The sequence below is a fragment of the Primulina tabacum genome, chromosome 10, assembly GCF_025594145.1.
Source record: "Primulina tabacum isolate GXHZ01 chromosome 10, ASM2559414v2, whole genome shotgun sequence".
Classification (NCBI taxonomy): domain Eukaryota; kingdom Viridiplantae; phylum Streptophyta; class Magnoliopsida; order Lamiales; family Gesneriaceae; genus Primulina; species Primulina tabacum.
In genome coordinates, this window is record NC_134559.1 from 40,355,389 (window position 1) to 40,377,122 (window position 21,734).

The window sequence follows — 21,734 nt, forward strand, 5'->3', positions numbered from 1 at the left end:
GAACCGGAATCGAATTTCGAACTTCCTAAGCGGATTTCTCGAGGAAACGAAAGCTTAACAGAAGCGGTAAATCGCAAATTAGAGGGTCTTAGAGAAGGAATTCGGCTAAAATCTCGTCAGCTCATTGCGTAGTAATGAGTCTCGTCCGTTTGCCCGTTTACAATCAAATTAGCCTACAATTTTGTCCAAATCCGGCAGTGCCCGAGCTACTTTCATTTCACATGTCTTATCTGGTCCCGATCGAGATTCAGATGATTTGAGCCGACTGTCAACAAGTAATCAAAAATAGAAAAACACGAAAAAGGTTGTGCAACACGAGGACTTCCCAGGGGGTCACCCATCCTAGTACTGCTCTCGCCCAAGCACGCTTAACTTCGGAGTTCTGATGGGATCCGGTGCATTAGTGCTGGTATGATCGCACCCGACATTGAGTGGGATGTTTATTCTTATATCCCTCGAGTACGTGTGGAGCGGGCGGCGATGGACAACACGCGGCACTGCTCCTCGCCCAATCATAACCATGAAGTTAAGCGTTCTGGCGCGATGGCAGAGCTAGGATGGTGACCTCCCTGGGAAGACCTCGTGTCGCGACCGGTTTACGTAAATTATGGATAAAACAGTCGAAATATTGTTTTTAATGAGTTAACCGTCTCCGGAGTAATCTGCGTCATACCCTTCCGCACAGAACCGGCTCACGACAACAAAAATCGATAAATGTTCCCAGAAAATAGAAAAAAAAATAAGAAGAAGGAAATAACGAATGTAAAGCTATTATTATGCCTAGGATACGATAAAATGGAACCGGAATCGAATTTCGAACTTCCTAAGGCGGATTTCTCGAGGAAACGAAAGCTTAACAGAAGCGGTAAATCGCAAATTAGAGGGTCTTAGAGAAGGAATTCGGCTAAAATCTCGTCAGCTCATTGCGTAGTAATGAGTCTCGTCCGTTTGCCCGTTACAATCAAATTAGCCTACAATTTTGTCCAAATCCGGCAGTGGCCGAGCTACTTTCATTTCACATGTCGTATTTGTCCCGATCGAGATTCAGATGATTTAGCCGAAATCGGTCAGACAAGTAATCAAAAAGACGAAAACAACGAAAAAAGGGTGCAACACGAGGACTTCCCAGGAGGTCACCCTCTAGTAGACTGCTTCCGCCCAAGCACGCTTAACTTCGGAGTTCTGATGGATCCGGTGCATTAGTGATGGTATGATCGCACCCGACATTGAGTGGGGATGTTTATTCTTATATCCCCGAGTACGTGTGGAGCGGGCGGCGATGGACAACACGCGGCACTGCTTCTCGCCCATCATACCATGAAGTTAAGCGTTCTGGCGCATGGCAGAGCGTAGTAGGGTTACCTCCCTGGGAGACCTCGTGTCGCGACCGTTTACGTAAATTATGGATAAAACAGTCGAAATAATTGTTTTAATTGAGTTAACCGCTCGGGAGTAATCTGCGTCATACCCTTCCGCACAGAACCCGCTCACGACAACAAAAATCGATAAATGTTCCCAGAAAATAGAAAAAAAAATAAGAAGAAGGAAATAACGAATGTAAAGCTATTATTATGCCTGGGATACGATAAAATGGAACCGGAATCGAATTTCGAACTTCCTAAGCGGATTTCTCGAGGAAACGAAGCTTAACAAAGCGGTAAATCGCAAATTAGAGGGTCTTAGAGGAAGGAATTCGGCTTAAAATCTCGTCAGCTCATTGCGTAGTAATGAGTCTCGTCCGTTTGCCCGTTTACAATCAATTAGCCTACAATTTTGTCCAAATCCGGCAGTGCCCGAGCTAACTTTCATTTCACATGTTCTTATCTGGTCCCGATCGAGATTCAGATGATTTGAGCCGAAAATCGTCTGTCAACAAGTAATCAAAAATAGAAAAAACACGAAAAAGGGGTGCAACACGAGGACTTCCCAGGGGTCACCATCCTAGTACTGCGCTCAGCCCAAGCACGCTTAACTTCGGAGTTCTGATGGGATCCGGTGCATTAGTGCTGGTATGATCGCACCCGACATTGAGTGGGATGTTTATTCTTATATCCCTCGAGTACGTGTGGAGCGGGCGGCGATGGACAACACGCGGCACTGCTTCGCCCAATCATAACCATGAAGTTAAGCGTTCTGGCGCGATGGCAGAGGTAGGATGGGTGACCTCCCTGGGAAGACCTCGTGTCGCGATCGTTTACGTAAATTAGGATAAAACAGTCGAAATATTGTTTTAAATGAGTTAACCGTCTCCGGAGTAATCTGCGTCATACCCTTCCGCACAGAACCGCTCACGACAACAAAAATCGATAAATGTTCCCAGAAAAATAGAAAAAAAAATAAAGAAGAAGGAAATAACGAATGTAAAGCTATTATTATGCCTGGGATACGATAAAATGGAACCGGAATCGAATTTCGAACTTCCTAAGCGGATTTCTCGAGGAAACGAAAGCTTAACAGAAGCGGTAAATCGCAAATTAGAGGGTCTTAGAGAAGGAATTCGGCTAAAATCTCGTCAGCTCATTGCGTAGTAATGAGTCCCGTCCGTTTGCCCGTTTACAATCAAATTAGCCTACAATTTTGTCCAAATCCGCAGTGCCCGAGCTACTTTCATTTCACATGTCTTATCTGGTCCCGATCGAGATTCAGATGATTTGAGCCGAAAATCGTCTGTCAACAAGTAATCAAAAATAGAAAAACAACGAAAAAGGGGTGCAACACGAGGACGTTCCCAGGAGGTCACCCATCCTAGTACTGCTCTCGCCCAAGCAACAGCTTAACTTCGGAGTTCTGATGGGATCCGGTGCATTAGTGCTGGTATGATCGCACCCGACATTGAGTGGGATGTTTATTCTTATATCCTCGAGTACGTGTGGAGCGGGCGCGATGGACAACACGCGGCACTGCTCTCCGCCCAATCATAACATGAAGTTAAGCGTTCTGGCGCGATTGGCAGAGCTAGGATGGGTGACCTCCCTGGGAAGACCTCGTGTCGCGACTCGTTTACCGTAAATTATGGATTAAACAGTCGAAATAATTGTTTTTAATGAGTTAACCGTCTCCGGAGTAATCTGCGTCATACCCTTCCGCACAGAACCGGCTCACGACAACAAAAAATCGATAAATGTTCCCAGAAAATAGAAAAAAAAATAAGAAGAAGGAAATAACGAATGTAAAGCTATTATTATGCCTGGGATACGATAAAATGGAACCGGAATCGAATTTCGAACTTCCTAAGCGGATTTCTCGAGGAAACGAAAGCTTAACAGAAGCGTTAAATCGCAAATTAGAGGGTCTTAGAGAAGGAATTCGGCTAAAATCTCGTCAGCTCATTGCGTAGTAATGAGTCTCGTCCGTTTGCCCGTTTACAATCAAATTAGCCTACAATTTTGTCCAAATCCGGCAGTGCCCGAGCTACTTTCATTTCACATGTCTTATCTGGTCCCGATCGAGATTCAGATGATTTGAGCCGAAAATCGTCTGTCAACAAGTAATCAAAAATAGAAAAACACGAAAAAGGGTGCAACACGAGGACTTCCCAGGGGGTCACCCATCTAGTACTGCTCTCGCCAAGCACGCTTAACTTCGGAGTTCTGATGGGATCCGGTGCATTAGTGCTGGTATGATCGCACCAGACATTGAGTGGGATGTTTATTCTTATATCCCTCGAGTACGTGTGGAGCGGGCGGCGATGGACAACACGCGGCACTGCTCTCGCCCAATCATAACCATGAAGTTAAGCGTTCTGGCGCGATGGCAGAGCTAGGATGGGTGACCTCCCTGGGAAGACCTCGTGTCGCGACCGTTTACGTAAATTATGGATAAAACAGTCGAAATAATTGTTTTAATGAGTTAACCGTCCTCCGGAGTAATCTGCGTCATACCTTCCGCACAGAACCGCCTCACGACAACAAAATCGATAAATGTTCCCAGAAAATAGAAAAAAAAAATAAGAGAAGGAAATAACGAATGTAAAGCTATTATTATGCCTGGATACGATAAAATGGAACCAGGAATCGAATTTCGAACTTCCTAAGCGGATTTCTCGAGGAAACGAAAGCTTAACAGAAGCGGTAAATCGCAAATTAGAGGGTCTTAGAGAAGGAATTCGGCTAAAATCTCGTCAGCTCATTGCGTAGTAATGAGTCTCGTCCGTTTGCCCGTTTACAATCAAATTAGCCTACAATTTTGTCCAAATCCGGCAGTGCCCGAGCTACTTTCATTTCACATGTCTTATCTGGTCCCGATCGAGATTCAGATGATTTGAGCCGAAAATCGTCTGTCAACAAGTAATCAAAAATAGAAAAAACACGAAAAAAGGGTGCAACACGAGGACTTCCCAGGGGGTCACCCATCCTAGTACTGCTCTCGCCCAAGCACGCTTAACTTCGGAGTTCTGATGGGATCCGGTGCATTAGTGCTGGTATGATCGCACCCGACATTGAGTGGGATGTTTATTCTTATATCCCTCGAGTACGTGTGGAGCGGGCGGCGATGGACAACACGCGGCACTGCTCTCGCCCAATCATAACCATGAAGTTAAGCGTTCTGGCGCGATGGCAGAGCTAGGATGGGTGACCTCCCTGGGAAGACCTCGTGTCGCGACGTTTACGTAAATTATGGATAAAACAGTCGAAATAATTGTTTTTAAATGAGTTAACCGTCTCCGGAGTAATCTGCGTCATACCCTTCCGCACAGAACCGGCTCACGACAACAAAAATCGATAAATGTTCCCAGAAAATAGAAAAAAAAATAAGAAGAAGGAAATAACGAATGTAAAGCTATTATTATGCCTGGATACGATAAAATGGAACCGGAATCGAATTTCGAACTTCCTAAGCGGATTTCTCGAGGAAACGAAAGCTTAACAGAAGCGGTAAATCGCAAATTAGAGGGTCTTAGAGAAGGAATTCGGCTAAATCTCGTCAGCTCATTGCGTAGTAATGAGTCTCGTCCGTTTGCCCGTTTACAATCAAATTAGCCTACATTTTGTCCAAATCCGGCAGTGCCCGAGCTACTTTCATTTCACATGTCTTATCTGGTCCCGATCGAGATTCAGATGATTTGAGCCGAAAATCGTCTGTCAACAAGTAATCAAAAATAGAAAAACACGAAAAAGGGTGCAACACGAGGACTTCCCAGGGGGTCACCCATCCTAGTACTGCTCTCGCCCAAGCACGCTTAACTTCGGAGTTCTGATGGGATCCGGTGCATTAGTGCTGGTATGATCGCACCCGACATTGAGTGGGATGTTTATTCTTATATCCCTCGAGTACGTGTGGAGCGGGCGGCGATGGACAACACGCGGCACTGCTTCTCGCCCAATCATAACCACGAAGTTAAGCGTTCTGGCGCGATGGCAGAGGCTAGGATGGGTGACCTCCCTGGGAAGACCTCGTGTCGCGATCGTTTACGTAAATTATGGATAAAACAGTCGAAATAATTGTTTTAATGAGTTAACCGTCTCCGGAGTAATCTGCGTCATACCCTTCCGCACAGAACCGGCTCACGACAACAAAAATCGATAAATGTTCCCAGAAAATAGAAAAAAAAATAAGAAGAAGGAAATAACGAATGTAAAGCTATTATTATGCCTGGGATACGATAAAATGGAACCGGAAATCGAATTTCGAACTTCCTAAGCGGATTTCTCGAGGAAACGAAAGCTTAACAGAAGCGGTAAATCGCAAATTAGAGGGTCTTAGAGAAGGAATTCGGCTAAATCTCGTCAGCTCATTGCGTAGTAATGAGTCTCGTCCGTTTGCCCGTTTACAATCAAATTAGCCTACAATTTTGTCCAAATCCGGCAGTGCCCGAGCTACTTTCATTTCACATGTCTTATCTGGTCCCGATCGAGATTCAGATGATTTGAGCCGAAAATCGTCTGTCAACAAGTAATCAAAAATAGAAAACACGAAAAGGGTGCAACACTAGGACTTCCCAGGGGTCACCATCCTAGTACTGCTCTCGCCCAAGCACGCTTAACTTCGGAGTTCTGATGGGATCCGGTGCATTAGTGCTGGTATGATCGCACCCGACATGAGTGGGATGTTTATTCTTATATCCCTCGAGTACTGTGGAGCGGGCGGCGATGGACAACACGCGGCACTGCTCTCGCCCAATCATAACCACGAAGTTAAGCGTTCTGGCGCGATGGCAGAGGTAGTATGGGTGACCTCCCTGGGAAGACCTCGTGTCGCGATCGTTACGTAAATTATGGATAAAACAGTCGAAATAATTGTTTTAAATTAGTTAACCATCTCCGGAGTATCTGCGTCATAACCCTTCCGCACAGAACCGGCTCACGACAACAAAAATCGATAAATGTTCCCAGAAAATAGAAAAAAAAATAAGAAGAAGGAAATAACGAATGTAAAGCTATTATTATGCCTGGGATACGATAAAATGGAACCGGAATCGAATTTCGAACTTCCTAAGCGGATTTCTCGAGGAAACGAAAGCTTAACAGAAGCGGTAAATCGCAAATTAGAGGTCTTAGAGAAGGAATTCGGCTAAAATACTCGTCAGCTCATTGCGTAGTAATGAGTCTCGTCCGTTTGCCCGTTTACAATCAAATTAGCCTACAATTTTGTCCAAATCCGGCAGTGCCCGAGCTACTTTCATTTCACATGTCTTATCTGGTCCCGATCGAGATTCAGATGATTTGAGCCGAAAATCGTCTGTCAACAAGTAATCAAAATAGAAAAACACGAAAAAGGGTGCAACACTAGGACTTCCCAGGGGGTCACCATCCTAGTACTGCTCTCGCCCAAGCACGCTTAACTTCGGAGTTCTGATGGGATCCGGTGCATTAGTGCTAGGTATGATCGCACCCGACATTGAGTGGGATGTTTATTCTTATATCCCTCGAGTACTGTGTGGAGCGGGCGGCGATGGACAACACGCGGCACTGCTTTCGCCCAATCATAACCACGAAGTTAAGCGTTCTGGCGCGATGGCAGAGCTAGGATGGGTGACCTCCCTGGGAAGACCTCGTGTCGCGAATCGTTTACGTAAATTATGGATAAAACAGTCGAAATAATTGTTTTAATGAGTTAACCGTCTCCGGAGTAATCTGCGTCATACCCTTCCGCACAGAACCGGCTCACGACAACAAAAATCGATAAATGTTCCCAGAAAATAGAAAAAAAATAAGAAGAAGGAAATAACGAATGTAAAGCTATTATTATGCCTGGGATACGATAAAATGGAACCGGAATCGAATTTCGAACTTCCTAAGCGGATTTCTCGAGGAAACGAAAGCTTAACAGAAGCGGTAATCGCAAATTAGAGGGTCTTAGAGAAGGAATTCGGCTAAAATCTCGTCAGCTCATTGCGTAGTAATGAGTCTCGTCCGTTTGCCCGTTTACAATCAAATTAGCCTACAATTTTGTCCAAATCCGGCAGTGACCGAGCTACTTTCATTTCACATGTCTTATCTGGTCCCGATCGAGATTCAGATGATTTGAGCCGAAAATCGTCTGTCAACAAGTAATCAAAAATAGAAAAACACGAAAAAGGTTGTGCAACACTAGGACTTCCAAGGGGGTCACAATTCCTAGTACTGCTCTCGCCCAAGCACGCTTAACTTCGGAGTTCTGATGGGATCCGGTGCATTAGTGCTGGTATGATCGCACCAGACATTGAGTGGGATGTTTATTCTTATATCCCTCGAGTACGTGTGGAGCTGGCGGCGATGGACAACACGCGGCATGCTCTCGCCCAATCATAACCACGAAGTTAAGCGTTCTGGCGCGATGGCAGAGCTAGGATGGGTGACCTCCCTGGGAAGACCTCGTGTCGCGAACGTTTACGTAAATTATGATAAAACAGTCGAAATAATTATTTTTAATGAGTTACCGTCTCCGGAGTAATCTGCGTCATACCCTTCCGCACAGAACCGGCTCACGACAACAAAAAATCGATAAATGTTCCCAGAAAATAGAAAAAAAAATCTCGTCAGCTCATTGCGTAGTAATGAGTCTCGTCCGTTTGCCCGTTTACAATCAAATTAGCCTACAATTTTGTCCAAATCCGGCAGTGACCGAGCTACTCTTATTTCACATGTCTTATCTGGTCCCGATCGAGATTCCGATGATTGAGCCGAAAATCGTCTGTCAACAAGTAATCAAAAATAGAAAAACACGAAAAAGGTGTGTGCAACACTAGGACTTCCAAGGGGGTCACCATTCCTAGTACTGCTCTCGCCCAAGCACGCTTAACTTCGGAGTTCTGATGGGATCCGGTGCATTAGTGCTGGTATGATCGCACCCGACATTGAGTGGGATGTTTATTCTTATATCCCTCGAGTACGTGTGGAGCGGGCGGCGATGGACAACACGCGGCACTGCTCTCGCCAAATCATAACCACGAAGTTAAGCGTTCTGGCGCGATGGCAGAGCTAGGATGGGTGACCTCCCTGGGAAGACCTCGTGTCGCGAACGTTTACGTAAATTATGGATAAAACAGTCGAAATAATTGTTTTTAATGAGTTAACCGTCTCCGAGTAATCTGCGTCATACCCTTCCGCACAGAACCGGCTCACGACAACAAAAATCGATAAATGTTCCCAGAAAATAGAAAAAAATCTCGTCAGCTCATTGCGTAGTAATGAGTCTCTTCCGTTTGCCCGTTTACAATCAAATTAGCCTTCAATTTTGTCCAAATCCGACAGTGACCGAGCTACTTTCATTTCACATGTCTTATCTTGTCCCGATCGAGATTCGGATGATTTGAGCCGAAAATCATCTGTCAACAAGTAATCAAAAATAGAAAAACACGAAAAAGGGTGCAACACTAGGACTTCCCAGGGGGTCACCTATCCTAGTACTGCTCTCAGCCCAAGCACGCTTAACTTCGGAGTTCTGATGGGATCCGGTGCATAAGTGCTGGTATGATCGCACCCGACATTGAGTGGGATGTTTATTCTTATATCCCTCGAGTACGTGTGGAGCGGGCGGCGATGGACAACACGCGGCACTGCTCTCACCAAATCATAACCACGAAGTTAAACGTTCTGGCGTGATGGCAGAGGTAGGATGGGTGACCTCCCTGGGAAGACCTCGTGTCGCGATCGTTTACGTAAATTATGGATAAAACAAACGAAATAATTGTTTTTAATTAGTTAACCGTCTCCGGAGTAATCTACGTCATACCCTTCCACACAGAACCGCTCACGACAACAAAAATCGATAAATGTTCCCAGAAAATAGAAAAAAAAATAAGAAGAAGGAAATAACGAATGTAAAGCTATTATTATGCCTGGGATACGATAAAATGGAACCGGAATCGAATTTCGAACTTCCTAAGCGGATTTCTCGAGGAAACGAAAGCTTAACAGAAGCGTTAAATCGCAAATTAGAGGGTCTTAGAGAAGGAATTCGGCTAAAATCTCGTCAGGCTCATTGCGTAGTAATGAGTCTCGTCCGTTGCCCGTTGTACAATCAAATTAGCCTACATTTGTCCAAATCCGGCAGTGCCCGAGCTACTTTCATTTCACATGTCTTATCTGGTCCCGATCGAGATTCAGATGATTTGAGCCGAAAATCGTCTGTCAACAAGTAATCAAAATAGAAAAAACAACGAAAAAGGGTGCAACACGCGAGACTTCCCAGGGGGTCACCCATCCTAGTACTAGCTCTCGACCAAGCACGCTTAACTTCGGAGTTCTGATGGGATCCGGTGCATTAGTGCTGGTAATGATCGCACCCGACAATTGAGTGGGATGTTTATTCTTAATATCCTCGAGTACGTGTGGAGCGGGCGGCGATGGACAACACGCGCACTGCTCTCGCCCAATCATAACCAGGAAGTTAAGCGTTCTGGCGCGATGGCAGAGCTAGGATGGGTGACCTCCCTGGGAAGACCTCGTGTCGCGATCGTTTACGTAAATTATGATAAAACAGTCGAAATAATTGTTTTTAATGAGTTAACCGTCTCCGGAGTAATCTGCGTCATACCCTTCCGCACAGAAACAGCTCACGACAACAAAAATCGATAAATGTTCCCAGAAAATAGAAAAAAAATAAGAAGAAGGAAATAACGAATGTAAAGCTATTATTATGCCTGGGATACGATAAAATGGAACCGCAATCGAATTTCGAACTTCCTAAGCGGATTTCTCGAGGAAACGAAAGCTTAACAGAAGCGGTAAATCGCAAATTAGAGGGTCTTAGAGAAGGAATTCGGCTAAAATCTCGTCAGCTCATTGCGTAGTATGAGTCTCGTCCGTTTGCACGTTACAATCAAATTAGCCTACAATTTTGTCCAAATCCGGCAGTGCCCGAGCTACTTTCATTTCACATGTTTATCTGGTCCCGATCGAGATTCAGATGATTTGAGCCGAAAATCGTCTGTCAACAAGTAATCAAAAATAGAAAAACACGAAAAAGGTTGCAACACGAGGACTTCCCAGGGGGTCACCCACCCTAGTACTGCTCTCGCCTAAGCACGCTTAACTTCGGAGTTCTGATCGGGATCCGGTGCATTAGTGCTGGTATGATCGCACCCGACATTGAGTGGGATGTTTATTCTTATATCCCACGAGTACGTGTGGAGCGGGCGGCGATGGACAACACGCGGCACTGCTCTCGCCCAATCATAACCACGAAGTTAAGCGTTCTGGCGCGATGGCAGAGCTAGGATGGGTGACCTCCCTGAGAAGACCTCGTTTCGCGACCGTTTACGTAAATTATGGATAAAACAATCGAAATAATTGTTTTTAATGAATTAACCGTCTCCGGAGTAATCTGCGTCATACCCTTCCGCACAGAACCGGCTCACGACAAAAAAATCGATAAATGTTCCCAGAAAATAGGAAAAAAAATAAGAAGAAGGAAATAACGAATGTAAAGCTATTATTATGCCTGGCATACGATAAAAAGGAACCGGAATTGAATTTGAACTTCCTAAGCGGATTTCTCGAGGAAACGAAAGCTTAACAGAAGCGTTATATCGCAAATTAGAGGGTCTTAGAGAAGGAATTCGGCTAAAATCTCGTCAGCTCATTGCGTAGAAATAAGTCTCGTCCGTTTGCCCGTTTACAATCAAATTAGCCTACAATTTTGTCCAAATCCGGCAGTGCCCGAGCTACTTTCATTTCACATGTCTTATATGGTCCCGATCGAGATTCAGATGATTTGAGCCGAAAATCGTCTGTCAACAAGTAATCAAAAATAGAAAAACACGAAAAAGGTTGCAACACGAGGACTTCCCAAGGGGTCACCCACCCTAGTACTGCTCTCGCCCAAGCACGCTTAACTTCGGATTTCTGATGGGATCCGGTGCATAAGTGCTAGTAAGATCGCACCCGACATTGAGTGGGATGTTTATATTATATCCCTCGTGTACGTGTGGAGCGGGCGGCGATGGAGAACACGCGGCACTGCTCTCGCCCAACCATAACCATGAAGTTAAGCGTTCTGGCGCGATGGCAGTGCTAGGATGGGTGACCTCCCTGGGAAGACCTCGTGTCGCGACCGTTTACGTAAATTATGGATAAAACAGTCGAAATAATTGTTTTTAATGAGTTAACCGTCTCCGGAGTAATCTGCGTCATACCCTTCCGCACAGAACCGACTCACGACAACAAAAATCGATAAATGTTCCCGGAAAATAGAAAAAAAAAATAAGAAGAAGGAAATAACGAATGCAAAGCTATTATTATGCCTGGGATACGATAAAATGGAACCGGAATCGAATTTTGAACTTCCTAAGCGGATTTCTCGAGGAAACGAAAGCTTAACAGAAGCGGTAAATCGCAAATTAGAGGGTCTTAGAGAAGGAATTCGGCTAAAATCTCGTGAGCTCATTGCATAGTAATGAGTCTCGTCCGTTTGCCTGTTTACATTCAAATTAGCCTACAATTTTTTCCAAATCCGGCAGTGCCCGAGTTACTTTCATTTCACATGTTTTATCTGGTCCCGATCGAGATTCAGGTGACCTCCCTGGGAAGACCTCGTGTCGCGATCGTTTACGTAAATTATGGATAAAACAGTCGAAATAATTGTTTTAAATTAGTTAACCGTCTCCGGAGTAATCTGCGTCATACCCTTCCGCACAGAACCGGCTCACGACAAAAAAATCGATAAATGTTCCCAGAAAATAGGAAAAAAAATAAGAAGAAGGAAATAACGAATGTAAAGCTATTATTATGCCTGGCATACGATAAAATGGAACCGGAATCGAATTTTGAACTTCCTAACCGGATTTCTCGAGGAAACGAAAGCTTAACAGAAGCGTTATATCGCAAATTAGAGGGTCTTAGAGAAGGAATTCGGCTAAAATCTCGTCAGCTCATTGCGTAGAAATAAGTCTCGTCCGTTTGCCCGTTTACAATCAAATTAGCCTACAATTTTGTCCAAATCCGGCAGTGCCCGAGCTACTTTCATTTCACATGTCTTATCTGGTCCCGATCGAGATTCAGATGATTTGAGCCGAAAATCGTCTGTCAACAAGTAATCAAAAATAGAAAAACACGAAAAAGGTTGCAACACGAGGACTTCCCAAGGGGTCACCCACCCTAGTACTGCTCTCGCCCAAGCACGCTTAACTTCGGATTTCTGATGGGATCCGGTGCATAAGTGCTAGTAAGATCGCACCCGACATTGAGTGGGATGTTTATTTTATATCCCTCGTGTACGTGTGGAGCGGGCGGCGATGGAGAACACGCGGCACTGCTCTCGCCCAATCATAACCATGAAGTTAAGCGTTCTGGCGCGATGGCAGAGCTAGGATGGGTGACCTCCCTGGGAAGACCTCGTGTCACGACCGTTTACGTAAATTATGGATAAAACAGTCGAAATAATTGTTTTTAATGAGTTAACCGTCTCCGGAGTAATCTGCGTCATACCCTTCCGCACAGAACCGACTCACGACAACAAAAATCGATAAATGTTCCCGGAAAATAGAAAAAAAAAATAAGAAGAAGGAAATAACGAATGCAAAGCTATTATTATGCCTGGGATACGATAAAATGGAACCGGAATCGAATTTTGAACTTCCTAAGCGGATTTCTCGAGGAAACGAAAGCTTAACAGAAGCGGTAAATCGCAAATTAGAGGGTCTTAGAGAAGGAATTCGGCTAAAATCTCGTGAGCTCATTGCATAGTAATGAGTCTCGTCCGTTTGCCTGTTTACATTCAAATTAGCCTACAATTTTTTCCAAATCCGGCAGTGCCCGAGTTACTTTCATTTCACATGTTTTATCTGGTCCCGATCGAGATTCAGGTGACCTCCCTGGGAAGACCTCGTGTCGCGATCGTTTACGTAAATTATGGATAAAACAGTCGAAATAATTGTTTTAAATTAGTTAACCGTCTCCGGAGTAATCTGCGTCATACCCTTCCGCACAGAACCGGCTCACGACAACAAAAATCAATAAATGTTCCCAGAAAATAGAAAAAAAAATAAGAAGAAGGAAATAACGAAAGTAAAGCTATTATTATGCCTGGGATACGATAAAATGGAACCGGAATCAAATTTCGAACTTCCCAAGCGGATTTCTCGAGGAAACGAAAGCTTAACAGAAGCGGTAAATCGCAAATTAGATGGTCTTAAAGAAGGAATTCGGCTAAAATCTCGTCAACTCATTGCGTAGTAATGAGTCTCGTCCGTTTGCCCGTTTACAATCAAATTTGCCTACAATTTTGTCCAAATCCGGCAGTGCCCGAGCTACGTTGATTTCACATGTCTTATCTGGTCCCGATCGAGATTCAGATGATTTGAGTCGAAAATCGTCTGTCAACAAGTAATCAAAAATAGAAAAACACGAAAAAAGGTGCAACACGAGGATTTCACATGGGGTCACCCATCCTAGTACTGCTCTCGCCCAAGCACGCTTAACTTCTGAGTTTCTGATGGGATCCGGTGCATTAGTGCTAGTAAGATCGCACCCGACATTGAGTGGGATGTTTATTCTTATATCCCTCGTGTACGTGTGGAGCGAGCGGCGATGGACAACACGCGGCACTGCTCTCGCCCAATCATAACCATGAAGTTAAGCGTTCTGGCGCGATGGCAGAGCTAGGATGGGTGACCTCGTGTCACGACCGTTTACGTAAATTATGGATAAAACAGTCGAAATAATTGTTTTTAATGAGTTAACCGTCTCAGGAGTAATCTGCGTCATACCCTTCCGCACAGAACCGGCTCACGGCAACAAAAATCGATAAATGTTCCCAGAAAATAGAAAAAAAAATAAGAAGAAGGAAAATAACGAATGTAAAGCTATTATTATGCCTGGGATACGATAAAATGGAACCGAAATCGAATTTCGAACTTCCTAAGCGGATTTCTCGAGGAAACGAAAGCTTAACAGAAGCGTTAAATCGCAAATTAGAGGGTCTTAGAGAAGGAATTCGGCTAAAATCTCGTCAGCTCATTGCGTAGCAATGAGTCTCGTCCGTTTGCCCGTTTACAATCAAATTAGCCTACAATTTTGTCCAAATCCGGCAGTGCCCGAGCTACTTTCATTTCACATGTTTTATCTGGTCCCGATCGAGATTCAGATGATTTGAGCCGAAAATCGTCTATCAACAAGTAATCAAAAATAGAAAAACACGAATAAGGGTGCAACACGAGGACTTCCCAGGGGTCACCCATCCTAGTACTGCTCTCGCCCAAGCACGCTTGACTTCGGAGTTCTGATGGGATCCGGTGCATTAGTGCTGGTATGATCGCACCCGACATTGATTGGGATGTTTATTCTTATATCCCTCGAGTACGTGTGGAGCGGGCGGCGATGGACAACACGCGGCACTGCTTTCGCCCAATCATAACCACGAAGTTAAGCGTTCTGGCGCGATGGCAGAGGTAGTATGGGTGACCTCCCTGGGAAGACCTCGTGTCGCGATCGTTTACGTAAATTATGGATAAAACAGTCGAAATAATTGTTTTAAATTAGTTAACCGTCTCCGGAGTAATCTGCGTCATACCCTTCCGCACAGAACCGGCTCACGACAACAAAAATCGATAAATGTTCCCAGAAAATAGAAAAAAAAATAAGAAGAAGGAAATAACGAATGTAAAGCTATTATTATGCCTGGGATACGATAAAATGGAACCGGAATCGAATTTCGAACTTCCTAAGCGGATTTCTCGAGGAAACGAAAGCTTAACAGAAGCGGTAAATCGCAAATTAGAGGGTCTTAGAGAAGGAATTCGGCTAAAATCTCGTCAGCTCATTGCGTAGTAATGAGTCTCGTCCGTTTGCCCGTTTACAATCAAATTAGCCTACAATTTTGTCCAAATCCGGCAGTGCCCGAGCTACTTTCATTTCACATGTTTTATCTGGTCCCGATCGAGATTCAGATGATTTGAGCCGAAAATCGTCTGTCAACAAGTAATCAAAAATAGAAAAAAATGAAAAAAGGTGCAACACGAGGACTTCCCAGGGGGTCACCCACCCTAGTACTGCTCTCGCCCAAGCACGCTTAACTTCGGAGTTCTGATGGGATCCGGTGGAGTAGTGCTGGTATGATCACACCCGACATTGAGTGTGATGTTTATTCTTATATCCCTCGTGTACGTGTGGAGCGAGCGGCGATTGACAACACGCGGCACTGCTCTCGCCTAATCATAACCATGAAGTTAAGCGTTCTGGCGCGATGGCAGAGCTAGGATAGGGTGACCTCCCTGGGAAGACCTCGTGTCGCTACCGTTTACGTAAATTATGGATAAAACAGTCAAAATAATTTTTTTAATGAGTTAACCGTCTCCGGAGTAATCTGCGTCATACCCTTCCGCAAAGAACCGGCTCACGACAACAAAAATCGATAAATGTTCCCAGAAAATAGAAAAAAAAATAAGAAGAAGGAAATAACGAATGTAAAGCTATTATTATGCCTGGGATACGATAAAATGGAACCGGAATCGAATTTCGAACTTCCTAAGCGGATTTCTCGAGGAAACGAAAGCTTAACAGAAGCGTTAAATCGCAAATTAGAGGGTCTTAGAGAAGGAATTCGGCTAAAATCTCGTCAGCTCATTGCGTAGTAATGAGTCTCGTCCGTTTGCCCGTTTACAATCAAATTAGCCTACAATTTTGTCCAAATCCGGCAGTGCCCGAGCTACTTTCATTTCACATGTCTTATCTGGTCCCGATCGAGATTCAGATGATTTGAGCCGAAAATCGTCTGTCAACAAGTAATCAAAAATAGAAAAACACGAAAAAGGGTGCAACACGAGGACTTCCCAGGGGGTCACCCATCCTAGTACTGCTCTCGCCCAAGCACGCTTAACTTCGGAGTTCTGATGGGATCCGGTGCATTAGTGCTGGTATGATCGCACCCGACATTGAGTGGGATGTTTATTCTTATATCCCTCGAGTACGTGTGGAGCGGGCGGCGATGGACAACACGCGGCACTGCTTTCGCCCAATCATAACCACGAAGTTAAGCGTTCTGGCGCGATGGCAGAGGTAGTATGGGTGACCTCCCTAGGAAGACCTCGTGTCACGATCGTTTACGTAAATTATGGATAAAACAGTCGAAATAATTGTTTTAAATTAGTTAACCGTCTCCGGAGTAATCTGCGTCATACCCTTCCGCACAGAACCGGCTCACGACAACAAAAATCGATAAATGTTCCCAGGAAAATAGAAAAAAAAATAAGAAGAAGGAAATAACGAATGTAAAGCTATTATTATGCCTGGCATACGATAAAATGGAACCGCAATCGAATTTCGAACTTCCTAAGCGGATTTCTCGAGGAAACGAAAGCTTAACAGAAGCGGTAAATCGCAAATTAGAGGGTCTTAGAGAAGGAATTCGGCTAAAATCTCGTCAGCTCATTGCGTAGTAATGAGTCTCGTCCGTTTGCCCGTTTACAATCAAATTAGCCTACAATTTTGTCCAAATCCGGCAGTGACCGAGCTACTTTCATTTCACATGTCTTATATGGTCCCGATCGAGATTCAGATGATTTGAGCCGAAAATCGTCTGTCAACAAGTAATCAAAAATAGAAAAACACGGAAAAGGTGTGCAACACTAGGACTTCCAAGGGGGTCACCCCCATCCTAGTACTGCTCTCGCCCAAGCACGCTTAACTTCAGGGTTCTGATGGGATCCGGTGCATTAGTGCTGGTATGATCGCACCCGACATTGAGTGGGATGTTTATTCTTATATCCCTCGAGTACGTGTGGAGCGGGCGGCGATGGACAACACGCGGCACTGCTCTCGCCAAATCATAACCACGAAGTTAAGCGTTCTGGCGCGATGGCAGAGCTAGGATGGGTGACCTCCCTGGGAAGACCTCGTGTCGCGAACGTTTACGTAAATTATGGATAAAACAGTCGAAATAATTGTTTTTAATGAGTTAACCGTCTCCGGAGTAATCTGCGTCATACCCTTCCGCACAGAACCGGCTCACGACAACAAAAATCGATAAATGTTCCCAGAAAATAGAAAAAAAAATAAGAAGAAGGAAATAACGAATGTAAAGCTATTATTATGCCTGGGATACGATAAAATGGAACCGGAATCGAATTTCGAACTTCCTAAGCGGATTTCTCGAGGAAACGAAAGCTTAACAGAAGCGGTAAATCGCAAATTAGAGGGTCTTAGAGAAGGAATTCGGCTAAAATCTCGTCAGCTCATTGCGTAGTAATGAGTCTCGTCCGTTTGCCCGTTTACAATCAAATTAGCCTACAATTTTGTCCAAATCCGGCAGTGCCCGAGCTACTTTCATTTCACATGTCTTATCTGGTCCCGATCGAGATTCAGATGATTTGAGCCGAAAATCGTCTGTCAACAAGTAATCAAAAATAGAAAAACACGAAAAAGGGGTGCAACACGAGGACTTCCAGGGGTCACCCATCCTAGTACTGCTCTCGCCCAAGCACGCTTAACTTCGGAGTTCTGATGGGATCCGGTGCATTAGTGCTGGTATGATCGCACCCGACATTGAGTGGGATGTTTATTCTTATATCCCTCGAGTACGTGTGGAGCGGGCGGCGATGGACAACACGCGGCACTGCTCTCGCCCAATCATAACCATGAAGTTAAGCGTTCTGGCGCGATGGCAGAGCTAGGATGGGTGACCTCCCTGGGAAGACCTCGTGTCGCGAACGTTTACGTAAATTATGGATAAAACAGTCGAAATAATTGTTTTTAATGAGTTAACCGTCTCCGGAGTAATCTGCGTCATACCCTTCCGCACAGAACCGGCTCACGACAACAAACATCGATAAATGTTCCCAGAAAATAGAAAAAAAATAAGAAGAAGGAAATAACGAATGTAAAGCTATTATTATGCCTGGGATACGATAAAATGGAACCGGAATCGAATTTCGAACTTCCTAAGCGGATTTCTCGAGGAAACGAAAGCTTAACAGAAGCGGTAAATCGCAAATTAGAGGGTCTTAGAGAAGGAATTCGGCTAAAATCTCGTCAGCTCATTGCGTAGTAATGAGTCTCGTCCGTTTGCCCGTTTACAATCAAATTAGCCTACAATTTTGTCCAAATCCGGCAGTGCCCGAGCTACTTTCATTTCACATGTCTTATCTGGTCCCGATCGAGATTCAGATGATTTGAGCCGAAAATCGTCTGTCAACAAGTAATCAAAAATAGAAAAACACGAAAAAGGGTGCAACACGAGGACTTCCCAGGGGGTCACCCATCCTAGTACTGCTCTCGCCCAAGCACGCTTAACTTCGGAGTTCTGATGGGATCCGGTGCATTAGTGCTGGTATGATCGCACCCGACATTGAGTGGGATGTTTATTCTTATATCCCTCGAGTACGTGTGGAGCGGGCGGCGATGGACAACACGCGGCACTGCTCTCGCCCAATCATAACCATGAAGTTAAGCGTTCTGGCGCGATGGCAGAGGCTAGGATGGGTGACCTCCCTGGGAAGACCTCGTGTCGCGACGTTTACGTAAATTATGGATAAAACAGTCGAAATAATTGTTTTTAATTAGTTAACCGTCTCCGGAGTAATCTGCGTCATACCCTTCCGCACAGAACCGGCTCACGACAACAAAAATCGATAAATGTTCCCAGAAAATAGAAAAAAAAATAAGAAGAAGGAAATAACGAATGTAAAGCTATTATTATGCCTGGGATACGATAAAATGGAACCGGAATCGAATTTCGAACTTCCTAAGCGGATTTCTCGAGGAAACGAAAGCTTAACAGAAGCGGTAAATCGCAAATTAGAGGGTCTTAGAGAAGGAATTCGGCTAAAATCTCGTCAGCTCATTGCGTAGTAATGAGTCTCGTCCGTTTGCCCGTTTACAATCAAATTAGCCTACAATTTTGTCCAAATCCGGCAGTGACCGAGCTACTCTTATTTCACATGTCTTATCTGGTCCCGATCGAGATTCCGATGATTTGAGCCGAAAATCGTCTGTCAACAAGTAATCAAAAATAGAAAAACACGAAAAAGGTGTGCAACACTAGGACTTCCAAGGGGGTCACCATTCCTAGTACTGCTCTCGCCCAAGCACGCTTAACTTCGGAGTTCTGATGGGATCCGGTGCATTAGTGCTGGTATGATCGCACCCGACATTGAGTGGGATGTTTATTCTTATATCCCTCGAGTACGTGTGGAGCGGGCGGCGATGGACAACACGCGGCACTGCTCTCGCCAAATCATAACCACGAAGTTAAGCGTTCTGGCGCGATGGCAGAGCTAGGATGGGTGACCTCCCTGGGAAGACCTCGTGTCGCGAACGTTTACGTAAATTATGGATAAAACAGTCGAAATAATTGTTTTTAATGAGTTAACCGTCTCCGGAGTAATCTGCGTCATACCCTTCCGCACAGAACCGGCTCACGACAACAAAAATCGATAAATGTTCCCAGAAAATAGAAAAAAAAATAAGAAGAAGGAAATAACGAATGTAAAGCTATTATTATGCCTGGGATACGATAAAATGGAACCGGAATCGAATTTCGAACTTCCTAAGCGGATTTCTCGAGGAAACGAAAGCTTAACAGAAGCGTAAATCGCAAATTAGAGGGTCTTAGAGAAGGAATTCGGCTAAAATCTCGTCAGCTCATTGCGTAGTAATGAGTCTCGTCCGTTTGCCCGTTTACAATCAAATTAGCCTACAATTTTGTCCAAATCCGGCAGTGCCCGAGCTACTTTCATTTCACATGTTTAATCTGGTCCCGATCGAGATTCAGATGATTTGAGCCGAAAATCGTCTGTCAACAAGTAATCAAAAATAGAAAAACACGAAAAAGGGTGCAACACGAGGACTTCCCAGGGGGTCACCTATCCTAGTACTGCTCTCGCCCAAGCACGCTTAACTTCGGAGTTCTGATGGGATCCGGTGCATTAGTGCTGGTATGATCGCACCCGACATTGAGTGGGATGTTTATTCTTATATCCCTCGAGTACGTGTGGAGCGGGCGGCGATGGACAACACGCGGCACTGCTCTCGCCCAATCATAACCACGAAGTTAAGCGTTCTGGCGCGATGGCAGAGGTAGGATGGGTGACCTCCCTGGGAAGACCTCGTGTCGCGATCGTTTACGTAAATTATGGATAAAACAGTCGAAATAATTGTTTTTAATTAGTTAACCGTCTCCGGAGTAATCTGCGTCATACCCTTCCGCACAGAACCGGCTCACGACAACAAAAATCGATAAATGTTCCCAGAAAATAGAAAAAAAAATAAGAAGAAGGAAATAACGAATGTAAAGCTATTATTATGCCTGGGATACGATAAAATGGAACCGGAATCGAATTTCGAACTTCCTAAGCGGATTTCTCGAGGAAACGAAAGCTTAACAGAAGCGTTAAATCGCAAATTAGAGGGTCTTAGAGAAGGAATTCGGCTAAAATCTCGTCAGCTCATTGCGTAGTAATGAGTCTCGTCCGTTTGCCCGTTTACAATCAAATTAGCCTACAATTTTGTCCAAATCCGGCAGTGCCCGAGCTACTTTCATTTCACATGTCTTATCTGGTCCCGATCGAGATTCAGATGATTTGAGCCGAAAATCGTCTGTCAACAAGTAATCAAAAATAGAAAAAAACGAAAAAGGGTGCAACACGAGGACTTCCCAGGGGGTCACCCACCCTAGTACTGCTCTCGCCTAAGCACGCTTAACTTCGGAGTTCTGATGGGATCCGGTGCATTAGTGCTGGTATGATCGCACCCGACATTGAGTGGGATGTTTATTCTTATATCCCTCGAGTACGTGTGGAGCGGGCGGCGATGGACAACACGCGGCACTGCTCTCGCCCAATCATAACCACGAAGTTAAGCGTTCTGGCGCGATGGCAGAGGTAGGATGGGTGACCTCCCTGGGAAGACCTCGTGTCGCGATCGTTTACGTAAATTATGGATAAAACAGTCGAAATAATTGTTTTTAATTAGTTAACCGTCTCCGGAGTAATCTGCGTCATACCCTTCCGCACAGAACCGGCTCACGACAACAAAAATCGATAAATGTTCCCAGAAAATAGAAAAAAAAATAAGAAGAAGGAAATAACGAATGTAAAGCTATTATTATGCCTGGGATACGATAAAATGGAACCGGAATCGAATTTCGAACTTCCTAAGCGGATTTCTCGAGGAAACGAAAGCTTAACAGAAGCGTTAAATCGCAAATTAGAGGGTCTTAGAGAAGGAATTCGGCTAAAATCTCGTCAGCTCATTGCGTAGTAATGAGTCTCGTCCGTTTGCCCGTTTACAATCAAATTAGCCTACAATTTTGTCCAAATCCGGCAGTGCCCGAGCTACTTTCATTTCACATGTCTTATCTGGTCCCGATCGAGATTCAGA

The 21,734-nt window shown here is 44.6% G+C and overlaps 25 non-coding genes and 1 pseudogene across 25 annotated transcripts; all 26 read right to left on the reverse strand.

Annotated features, from left to right (window-relative positions):
• Positions 1–304: 304 nt before the first annotated feature.
• Positions 305–423, reverse strand: LOC142513049 (5S ribosomal RNA). The gene has a single exon (XR_012809016.1). It is a non-coding gene; the product is annotated as a 5S ribosomal RNA (ribosomal RNA).
• A 681-nt stretch (positions 424–1,104) lies between these two features.
• Positions 1,105–1,222, reverse strand: LOC142511977 (5S ribosomal RNA; annotated as a pseudogene).
• Positions 1,223–1,905: 683 nt separating this feature from the next.
• On the reverse strand, positions 1,906–2,023 carry LOC142508726 (5S ribosomal RNA). Its single transcript, XR_012806930.1, has one exon. It is a non-coding gene; the product is annotated as a 5S ribosomal RNA (ribosomal RNA).
• A 683-nt stretch (positions 2,024–2,706) lies between these two features.
• Positions 2,707–2,828, reverse strand: LOC142516638 (5S ribosomal RNA). The gene has a single exon (XR_012812423.1). It is a non-coding gene; the product is annotated as a 5S ribosomal RNA (ribosomal RNA).
• Positions 2,829–3,514: 686 nt separating this feature from the next.
• LOC142506813 (5S ribosomal RNA) lies at positions 3,515–3,631 on the reverse strand. Its single transcript, XR_012805090.1, has one exon. It is a non-coding gene; the product is annotated as a 5S ribosomal RNA (ribosomal RNA).
• A 684-nt stretch (positions 3,632–4,315) lies between these two features.
• On the reverse strand, positions 4,316–4,434 carry LOC142516478 (5S ribosomal RNA). Its single transcript, XR_012812271.1, has one exon. It is a non-coding gene; the product is annotated as a 5S ribosomal RNA (ribosomal RNA).
• A 681-nt stretch (positions 4,435–5,115) lies between these two features.
• LOC142516490 (5S ribosomal RNA) lies at positions 5,116–5,234 on the reverse strand. The gene has a single exon (XR_012812282.1). It is a non-coding gene; the product is annotated as a 5S ribosomal RNA (ribosomal RNA).
• A 683-nt stretch (positions 5,235–5,917) lies between these two features.
• LOC142516599 (5S ribosomal RNA) lies at positions 5,918–6,034 on the reverse strand. The gene has a single exon (XR_012812385.1). It is a non-coding gene; the product is annotated as a 5S ribosomal RNA (ribosomal RNA).
• A 680-nt stretch (positions 6,035–6,714) lies between these two features.
• Positions 6,715–6,833, reverse strand: LOC142517228 (5S ribosomal RNA). Its single transcript, XR_012812985.1, has one exon. It is a non-coding gene; the product is annotated as a 5S ribosomal RNA (ribosomal RNA).
• Positions 6,834–7,518: 685 nt separating this feature from the next.
• On the reverse strand, positions 7,519–7,637 carry LOC142509624 (5S ribosomal RNA). Its single transcript, XR_012807790.1, has one exon. It is a non-coding gene; the product is annotated as a 5S ribosomal RNA (ribosomal RNA).
• A 515-nt stretch (positions 7,638–8,152) lies between these two features.
• Positions 8,153–8,271, reverse strand: LOC142507509 (5S ribosomal RNA). Its single transcript, XR_012805765.1, has one exon. It is a non-coding gene; the product is annotated as a 5S ribosomal RNA (ribosomal RNA).
• Positions 8,272–8,783: 512 nt separating this feature from the next.
• LOC142515304 (5S ribosomal RNA) lies at positions 8,784–8,903 on the reverse strand. The gene has a single exon (XR_012811157.1). It is a non-coding gene; the product is annotated as a 5S ribosomal RNA (ribosomal RNA).
• A 683-nt stretch (positions 8,904–9,586) lies between these two features.
• Positions 9,587–9,708, reverse strand: LOC142507281 (5S ribosomal RNA). The gene has a single exon (XR_012805541.1). It is a non-coding gene; the product is annotated as a 5S ribosomal RNA (ribosomal RNA).
• Positions 9,709–10,387: 679 nt separating this feature from the next.
• On the reverse strand, positions 10,388–10,507 carry LOC142516271 (5S ribosomal RNA). The gene has a single exon (XR_012812074.1). It is a non-coding gene; the product is annotated as a 5S ribosomal RNA (ribosomal RNA).
• A 682-nt stretch (positions 10,508–11,189) lies between these two features.
• On the reverse strand, positions 11,190–11,308 carry LOC142516729 (5S ribosomal RNA). The gene has a single exon (XR_012812510.1). It is a non-coding gene; the product is annotated as a 5S ribosomal RNA (ribosomal RNA).
• A 1,172-nt stretch (positions 11,309–12,480) lies between these two features.
• On the reverse strand, positions 12,481–12,599 carry LOC142516731 (5S ribosomal RNA). Its single transcript, XR_012812511.1, has one exon. It is a non-coding gene; the product is annotated as a 5S ribosomal RNA (ribosomal RNA).
• A 1,173-nt stretch (positions 12,600–13,772) lies between these two features.
• On the reverse strand, positions 13,773–13,892 carry LOC142508492 (5S ribosomal RNA). The gene has a single exon (XR_012806703.1). It is a non-coding gene; the product is annotated as a 5S ribosomal RNA (ribosomal RNA).
• Positions 13,893–14,563: 671 nt separating this feature from the next.
• On the reverse strand, positions 14,564–14,681 carry LOC142513495 (5S ribosomal RNA). Its single transcript, XR_012809438.1, has one exon. It is a non-coding gene; the product is annotated as a 5S ribosomal RNA (ribosomal RNA).
• Positions 14,682–15,365: 684 nt separating this feature from the next.
• On the reverse strand, positions 15,366–15,484 carry LOC142513768 (5S ribosomal RNA). The gene has a single exon (XR_012809696.1). It is a non-coding gene; the product is annotated as a 5S ribosomal RNA (ribosomal RNA).
• A 684-nt stretch (positions 15,485–16,168) lies between these two features.
• Positions 16,169–16,287, reverse strand: LOC142516501 (5S ribosomal RNA). Its single transcript, XR_012812293.1, has one exon. It is a non-coding gene; the product is annotated as a 5S ribosomal RNA (ribosomal RNA).
• Positions 16,288–16,973: 686 nt separating this feature from the next.
• On the reverse strand, positions 16,974–17,094 carry LOC142509973 (5S ribosomal RNA). Its single transcript, XR_012808116.1, has one exon. It is a non-coding gene; the product is annotated as a 5S ribosomal RNA (ribosomal RNA).
• A 685-nt stretch (positions 17,095–17,779) lies between these two features.
• LOC142514049 (5S ribosomal RNA) lies at positions 17,780–17,896 on the reverse strand. The gene has a single exon (XR_012809962.1). It is a non-coding gene; the product is annotated as a 5S ribosomal RNA (ribosomal RNA).
• A 683-nt stretch (positions 17,897–18,579) lies between these two features.
• LOC142516513 (5S ribosomal RNA) lies at positions 18,580–18,698 on the reverse strand. The gene has a single exon (XR_012812304.1). It is a non-coding gene; the product is annotated as a 5S ribosomal RNA (ribosomal RNA).
• Positions 18,699–19,383: 685 nt separating this feature from the next.
• On the reverse strand, positions 19,384–19,502 carry LOC142506893 (5S ribosomal RNA). The gene has a single exon (XR_012805167.1). It is a non-coding gene; the product is annotated as a 5S ribosomal RNA (ribosomal RNA).
• A 683-nt stretch (positions 19,503–20,185) lies between these two features.
• Positions 20,186–20,304, reverse strand: LOC142510074 (5S ribosomal RNA). Its single transcript, XR_012808210.1, has one exon. It is a non-coding gene; the product is annotated as a 5S ribosomal RNA (ribosomal RNA).
• Positions 20,305–20,988: 684 nt separating this feature from the next.
• LOC142512223 (5S ribosomal RNA) lies at positions 20,989–21,107 on the reverse strand. Its single transcript, XR_012808818.1, has one exon. It is a non-coding gene; the product is annotated as a 5S ribosomal RNA (ribosomal RNA).
• Between the last annotated feature and the right edge of the window lie 627 nt (positions 21,108–21,734).